Below are 8,978 nucleotides of genomic sequence, written 5' to 3'. Positions count from 1 at the left end.
AAGTTGCCATCGGTGCAAGCAATAAAAATTGCTCTCTAAATATGTATGATCTTTTAGTGTGAGGAAAATATGCTTTATACGAACTTGTGATATGAAAGAAATAAAAGCGACGAACTGCATAATAAAGTTCTCTATCACAAGTGGCAATATAAAGTGACGTTCTTTTGCATTAAGATTTTGTGCATCGAACCATAAAAGCGCATGACAACTTCTGCTTCCCTCTGTGAAGGGCCTATCTTTTATTTACCTTCTACCTTTATGCAAGAGTCATGGTGATCATCACCTATTCCTTTTTACACTTTTTCTTTTTGGCAAGCACTATATGTTGGGGAATATCCATATATATATATATATATACATATATAGTAGCACTATTCTGATCCTGGGATTAGAATAGTTATTAGGATCACGCCGCGTCCTATATAGGCGCCGATCAGGTTTTCCCGAATTTTTGAACCAACCTCCGATTCAAAAAAAGAAAAAGAAAAACCTACCACCCCTTCCCTAACTCGCTTCCCTAACCCACCCGCAACCTCCCCCCCCCCCCGAGCCCCTCATCCCACCACCGCCCTCAGATCCCGCCTCCACAAGCCCTCCCCAGAACTCCGCGCCGCACGCGCCCTCCCAGGAGCCTCGATGGAATCCTCCCATGGACACCGATCCCCCTCCCCCGACGGGATCCTCCACCTCTCAGCTTCCACCCAGCCCCCGCATCGCCAGCGTGCTTCTTCCCTCTACCCCTCGCGCTGCCGCCACCTTTCTTCCCCACGGCCGGCGCTCCTCTCCCTACTACCAGTGTCCCTCCTCCCCACCGCCGGAGCGCCAACTCCCCATCCGCCGGCGCTCCTCCTCCCGCCCACCCCGACCATGCGCCTTCCTTCTCCCACTCCGACGAGCGCGACCCTGCGGGCGCTGCACCTGCATCCCGCCACCCTGCTCCCCGGCCACCAGCGCGCCATCCTCCCCGCTCCACGACTGCCACCCCGTTCCCTGGCCGCAACCCATGATGCCCCGTCTCTCCTCCCATGGACCATCGTCGCGCGCCGCCGATGCAGGAAACCTCCCGATGAGCAACCTTCTTCCACCTCCCAAGCGCCGCCACTCGGGACCCCCGCACTTAGGCCCGCCCCTGCCACCGCGACCTTCTCCCCCCTGCCGCCTTGACCTTCTTCCACCTTCCTCGCACCACCCTTCAGTCGTGAGGCAGCGCTCCAACCAGCCAAAATGGGTCACCGCCCACCACCCGCGCCCCACCCAACACATGTAGATGCTGGATGGCGTTGAGACCTCCCTCCTCCCAAGGCCTCTCTACCATCCTACTGGTAGTAACCCTCCCTATCTTCTCTGAACTCTCTCTCTTCGGGAGGATTTGATCTTCTCTAAACATTTGTTTTTGAGTTTGTTCTCTGAAAAAGTGCACTTGGATGACCCCTTTTAAATCTGATGGATGAATTGGTTTGAGATTTGAGCATGCTTGAACTACACTTTGACAAAAAAATTGTGAAAAAATGCAGGTCTGTAACAAGGCTAGTGAGCTAGTAACATGAATTCTTTAGATTTTGGTCCGATTAGTAAAAAAGTTTAGAAGAATGGATGTTGCAAAAAACAAAAGTACAGAGCACGTGTTGTTAGTTAATAACACAGTCGTGTTGTCTCATAAAATTGTTTGCTAGTGAAGTGGATGATATCCTGCTCAAGTACATATCATATGCTGATTCCTGTCTTCATGCCGCTGCCATGGATCGACGACGAGACGAGGTGCTTCTCTTGTTTGCCACGGTCAACCGCTTACTTAGCAAAAATTTATATGCCCAAGCTCTAAATTCTTAAGACTTAAAAGTTGAGGGAAAACTGAACCATGGAAGTTTAGATACAAAATTGCATGACGTTCAAGTATAAAAAGGGATTTTTTTTCTTCAAAAAAGTTACCTGTCGTGCTTCCAGCCAGATGATTGTGGTGCTCTGTAGAAAACTTGGACAAAAAATGATGAAACATGTTTGCAATTGAGTCCTTATTTGAAAATGCATGCAAGATGTACAATAAGAAACAATCTATGGGCAGAGTAATTTTGTTGTCCTTAATTTTAGCTAAAATGAGAAAGAAAGAAAATTTAATCACTCTGTTTCTAAAAGTTCACATGTGAATTCAGGTGAGAAGATCAAATATAAAATAGGCATACATTTATGTATAGAAAAAATGGTGCAATTTTTTCCCATATTGAAGCATACATTCTAAATTTTAGGGTGCTCATGAAAATATTCACAACCAACAGTTCAAAAATAAATAAATATGAGTTGTTCCATGTTAAAATAAATAACTCAAAAGGCCCAAGAAGTCCAAATAAAAAAGGAACATCTCGATGTTTATACAAAATTCATATTTTCCTTATTATTAAAAGAATGAATAAGAAGAAGGTCAAAAATAAAAAAGCTACAAATTCAAATTTTAAAAATAGAGCCGTTCAAAATTCATATAAAAAGGATTTTCACCATTTCTTACAAAAGATTTTTTTTGAAGAAGTTCAAATTAAAATAACTCAGATTTTCCCTATGTATACTACCAAGAGTAAATGTTTGATACTTATTTAAAAACCCATATTTTTCTAAGAGAATAAAACTAAGAGGTTCAAATTAAAATAATGTAGGAGTTTACTGTTTATAAAAAACTCATAAATTTTCTCGTTACTAAAGAATAAAATGAAGAAGTTCAACTTAAAAAAAAGGAACAACTTTAAAATTTTAACTAGATTTCCCCATTTTTTTAAAAAGCTAGAAGTTCAAACTAAAATAACGAAGTGTTTCGATGTTCATTAAGAAATATAGGATTTTATTGTTATTAAAAAACCCCATCCCTTGTTTTTTAAAGAATCGAAAATGAAAAACAATCATATTCAATATTTTATTGAAAAATGAAATCAATTCTTTAACCAAATATAAAAATACGAATTTCAAATTAAAATAACACAGAAGTTCATAGTATATTAAACATTAGGATTTACGAGTTCAAAAAACTGAAAATACGTCATTTCTAGTGTTTTTAGCACTCAATTTTTTATCGTTACTAAAGAATGAAAAAGCAAAGGCTAAAAGTTTTGTTGATAGAAGTTCAAGAGCTCGGCCCGAGAAAGTTCAAAAATTCTTATGAGAGAGGTTAAACAAAAATACGTGACAGAAGTTCAAGGTGAAAAACAACGGGAAGTTCAACTACTATACGGAATGCGTTTCAGATAAGAATATAAGAATAGAAAATAAAAAGCTTAAACGGTTTGTTGCAAGAAGTTCACGTGCTCCTCTGTGCACTGTTCAGAATTTATATTATGGGACATCCGACCTCCAATTACGTGTTTTAAAATGGCAAAAAATGACGTCCGACCTTCAATTGCGTGTAATTCGACGTATACACAAAAATGCGACAGAAGTTCATAGTGAAAACAACGAGAAGTTCAAGTACTACAAGAAATACATTTCAGGTGAAAACAAAAGTATAGAAAAATAAAATATTAAAAGGTTTGTTGAAAGAAGTTCAAGTCCTCTGTCCGGGGAAGTTCAAACATTCTTGCGAGAGAGGTTCACCTTGTATTTCCATGTTCGATTTTTTCCGTATAATAATCGAATACAATTCTTTACTCAAAATATAAAAAGGTGAAGTTCAAATTGAAATAACAGAGAAGTTCGGAGTTTATTAAAACCTAGGATTTGCCTGTTCAAAAAATTAAAAACACCATGCCATTTTTTGCACTTTTAAAAAGAACTCATAAACGGAAAAAATAGTTGCTAGAAGTTCAAGTGCTCGACGAGGAAAAGTTCAAAAAAATATTGTGAGAAAGGTTCACCGTGTATTTAGATGTCCAAAACACATAAAAATATCTTGTTTTTTGTGTTTTGAAATAATTCTCTCAATCGAGAGAGAAGTTCAAAGTGATAACAACCGGAAGTTCACTTACTACATGGTATGTATTTCATATAAGAAAAATACAATAAAGTGAAACAGAGTGAAGTTCAAACAGACATGCCCCAGAAGTTCAACTAATTCACGCAGTGCAAAAAATAGCACATCAAAAACGGAATGAAGTTCAAACAGACATGCCAGAGAAGTTCAACTACTTCACGCAGTGCATTTCCATTCGCGATGAGGGTAGACATCATGATCTCGTCATTTTCTAATTTACTTCAAAATGGCAGGAATATCATTTGTGTAAGTTTTAAGTCCTCGGTAGGAGAAAGAAATAAAAAATTGTGAGAGAGGTTTGTACAAAAAATATCATTTGTGGAACACCAACGAAATGGATGAGAAAATTACAAACGAAAATATGTCACAAAAGTTTAATGTGAAAATAGCAGGAAGTTCACCAAATACATTGAATGAATTTCAAATGAAAAACTTTTAAAATCGCTGCGAGTATGAAAAAATGATCAACACGGAGAAAGTTGCATGTTTAAAGCAGCTTTCCATTGATATATCACTTGCTCAATTCCGGTGAGTGGATGTTGAGCTACAAGAAAAAAACACATGAAAAACAGAGTGAAGTTCAAGTAGGCATGCCGAGATGTTCAAGTTCTTCATGCGGTGCATTTTCGAATAATCTGTTTCGCAATAAAGGCAGAATGAATGATCTTGACGTTTTCGAAATTACTTGAAAATGGCTAGGAATCAGAGAAAACCATCAACATGAAAAAGTTTCGCATTTTCCATAGCTTTCAACGGTATATTATTTGCCCCATTCTGGTAAAGTTTGTAGAAATTACGACGAAAATACGTTTTTAGCCTTTTTCAAAATTGACTTGAAACAGTAAGGAATTGGGAGAAACAATATATAGCAAAAAGTTTCGCATTTCCGCAAGCTTTCCAACGCCATATCATTTGCTGCATTCGGACATGCAGCTAAAAAATTAGCTCGAAAATACGAACTCAATGGAACTTGTATTGTTTTCTAAATTACTTTTAAACCATTTAAATTTAGAAAAAACTTTCAACATGAAAAAGTAGCGCATTTTCATAAGCTTTCCAATGCCATATCATTTGCCTCAATTGGATTAGCCGTTTAGAAATGTCATCGAAAATACGAACTCAGTTGTTCGATTTGTGAAATTTTACGATTTTCCAAATTACCCTTTAACCATAGGGAATTAGAGAAAACTTTCTACATGTGGAAGGAGCGGTTTTGCAACAGCTTTCCAAGGCCACATTATTTTCCTCATTTCGATAAGTGATTTAGACATGCGATCGAAAATACGATGCACTTTTTTGTATGAAGAAAAAACGGTTTTCAAAGCTGCTCTTAAACCGCTTACATTTTGCCAAAAAATTAATTTGGGTCATGATACCGGTGTCCATGCCTTTCCAACGGTATATCGCAAGCCCCATTTGGGAAATGTTGGCCGAAGTTCAACCAAGCACACGGGAAAGTTCAAGTCGAACAACTCAGTAGTAAAATTGCAAAAAACGCAATTTCATTACGACCCGAGAGCAAATTCCACCAAAGAGCGAGATTCCTATTTAAAACTGGCATTTAGTTGCTAAAACCGTTTCTAGGCTACATGTGACGCCCCCGATTCAATCATACACTAATCATACATGCAAACATTTACGATCAAGATCAGGGACTCACAGGAAGATATCACAACACAACTCTACAAATAAAATAAGTCATACAAGCATCATATTACAAGCTAGGGGCCTCGAGGGCTCGAATACAAGAGCTCGATCATAGACGAGTCAGCGAAAGGAACAATATCTGAGTACAGACATAAGTTAAACAAGTTTGCCTTAAGAAGGCTAGCACAAACTGGGATACAGATCGAAAGAGGCGCAGGCCTCCTGCCTGGGATCCTCCTAAACTACTCCTGGTCGTCGACAGCGGGCTGCACGTAGTAGTAGGGACCTCCAGTGTAGTAGGAGTCGTCATCGAGGGTGACGTCTGGCTCCTGGGCTCCATCGTCTGGTCGCAGCAATCGGGTATAGGAAGGGGGAAAAGGGGGAGCAAAGCAACCGTGAGTACTCATCCAAAGTACTCGCAAGCAAGGAGCTACACTACATATGTATGCATTGGTATCAAACGGAATAAGGGTATCATATGTGGACTGAACTGCAGAATGCCGGAATAAGAGGAGGATAGGTAGTCCTGTCGAAGACTACGCTTCTGGCCACCTCCATCTTGCAGCGTGTAGAAGAGAGCAAAAGGTAAGTTCACCAAGTAGCATCGCATAGCATAATCCTACCCGGCGATCCCCTCCTTGTCGTCCTGTTAGAGAGTGATCACCGGGTCGTATCTGGCACTTGGAAGGGTGTGTTTTATTAAGTATCCGGTTCTAGTTGTCATAAGGTCAAGGTACAACTCCAAGTCGTCCTATTACCGAAGATCACGGCTATTCGAATAGATTAACTTCCCTGCAGGGGTGCACCACATTTCCCAACACGCTCGATCCCCTTTGTACGGACACACTTTTCTGGGTCATGCCCGGCCTCGGAAGATCAACACGTCATAGCCCTACCTAGGCATAAAAGAGAGGTCAGCACGCCGGTCTAAATCCTATGCGCGCAGGGGTCTGGGCCCATCGCCCATTGCACACCTGCATGTTGCGAGGGCGGCCAGAGAGCAGACCTAGCAACCTCCATTACAAAGGAAGTTGCGTTACGCGGTCCAACCCGGCGCGCGCCGCTCAGTCGCTGACGTCACGAAGGCTTCAGCTGATACCATGACGTCGAGTGCCCATAACTGTTCCCGCGTAGTTGGTTAGTGCGTATAGGCCAGTAGCCAGACTCAGATCAAATACCAAGATCTCGGTAAGCGTGTTATTTTGAAATAACCACAGACACCGACCAGGGCCAGGCCCACCTCTCTCCTAGGTGGTCTCAACCTGCCCTGTCGCTTCGCCACAATGATCCACCCAAAGGGCCGTCGAGACAAAGGTCCTATCAGCCCCCAATCCGTGAATCACTCGCGGGTACTCCTCGAGCCGACCCGTCTTTTGTCACAACAAGTATCATATATAATGTATAAGTATATACCCGTGATCACCTCCCGAGTGATCACGGCCCGATAGTATAGCATGGCAGAGTGACAAGAATGTAGGGCCACTGATGATAAACTAGCATCCTATACTAAGCAGTTAGGATTGCAGGTAAGGTATCAACAGCTATAGCAACAATGACAGGCTATGCATCAGAATAAGATTAACAGAAAGCAGTAACATGCTACACTACTCTAATGCAAGCAGTATAGAGAAGAGTAGGCGATATCTGGTGATCAGGGGGGGCTTGCCTGGTTGCTCTGGCAAGAGAGAGGGGTCGTCAACACCGTAGTCGTACTGGGTAGCAGCGGCGCCGGTCTCGGTGTCTAGCGAGAGAAGAGGGGGAAGAATCAATAAATATTAAGCAAACAGATGCATAGCGATGCATGACATGACAAGTAGTGGTGCTAGGGGTGCCCTAACGCGGTATGAGGTGGTACCGGTGAAGGGGGAAACATCCGGGAAAATATCCCCGGTGTTTCGCGTTTTCGGACAAATGAATGGAGGGGAAAAGTTGCGTGTTCGCTATGCTAGGGGTGCATGGCGGACGAACGGGCTGCGTATCCGGATTCGTCTCGTCATTCTGAGCAACTTTCATGTACAAAGTTTTTCCATCCGAGCTACAGTTTATTTTATATTAATTATAAAAGATTTAAATTAATTTTAGAATTTATTTAATTAATTTAAACCAACATTATCTAGAACAGTGCACGGTGACGTCAGCATGACATCAGCAGTTGACCTGGTCAACCTAACATGTGGGACCCGTTCGTCATTGACTAGACTAACTAAACATGATTAATTAGTTTAATTAGTAGTTTAGTTTAATTAATCAAAATTAATTAAGTTAATTAATTCTTTAATTAATTAATTAATTATTTATATTATTATATTTTAATTCCCTTTTTTTATGAAAACGTTCTGGGCGGCCCCACATGTCAAAGGCCTAGAGGGCCACAGCGGTTACGGGCGCGGGCACCAGCCCATTAGAGCGCTCGCCCGGGCTAGACGCAGGGCGGGACTGGCGAGGCACGGCTTGGCCGCAGCGATGCGAGGGCGGCCGCCGGAGGCCTATGGCAGGGGCGACGGAGGCGCAGCTGTGGGGGGCGCTGCGGGAATGGCCGTGGTGCGCAATGGAGGGCGCCGGCGAGCGGGGGGCCTAGCGCGCGGACGCGGCCGGTGGAAGCAGCAGAAGGGGGAGTGGGGAGCGCGCGGCCGTAGCGGGCGTCTTGCAGCGAGCGCGGTCCGATGGCGCGGGCCGTGGTGGGCGCAGCGGGACGGCGAATGTCGCGGGCACGCACTGGGCGCAGGTGGCGAGCGGGGCGAGGGGAGCATGGCGAGCTAGGCAGGGTAGTGGCGATAGGGGGCTGGGCGCGGTCACAGTTGGGGTGATCGAGTGCGCACGCTGCGTGCGGCCAGAGCAGGAGAGGGGCGGAGCCGCGTGGGCGCCAGGCGGCGGGCAGGAGCGGCGAGCAGTGGCTGCAGTCAGGCGGAGTGCCGGAGGCGGCACCGGCGAGCGCACGAGACGGCAGCGGTGGCACTGCAGGCGGGCGGGCGCGGGTGAGGCCAAGCATGGGCGGGCAGAGGGGCAAAGGGGAGAGGGGCGAGGCTCACTAGGGTCGTAGGGAAGTGGCAGCGGGGTGCGAGGTGGAGGTTGGAGACGATGCGGCGAAGAGGAGGTAGGCCGGTGAGGAGGAGGCAGTCCGGCTGGGGAGCTCCGGGCGGCGGTGACGGTGGGGTTCGATCCAGGCGGTGGCGTCGGGGACGGGATCGGGCCCTCCCGATCCAGATCCAACGAGAGAGGGGGAGCGGAACGGGAGGGAGACATGGGGCGAGTGGGGAGTGGGCTAGGGTTCAGGGGAGTGGGTGTGAGGATAAGGGAGTGGGGGTGGGGCGCGGCCGGTTGGGCCGGGTGGGCCGGTCGGGCGGCCTGGAGGCCAGCTGGGCCACAGCCCAGCGGGGAGGAG

This window comes from Triticum aestivum, chromosome 1A (assembly GCF_018294505.1).
Source record: "Triticum aestivum cultivar Chinese Spring chromosome 1A, IWGSC CS RefSeq v2.1, whole genome shotgun sequence".
NCBI classification, from domain to species: Eukaryota; Viridiplantae; Streptophyta; class Magnoliopsida; order Poales; family Poaceae; genus Triticum; species Triticum aestivum.
This window is presented reverse-complemented; position numbering follows the sequence as displayed.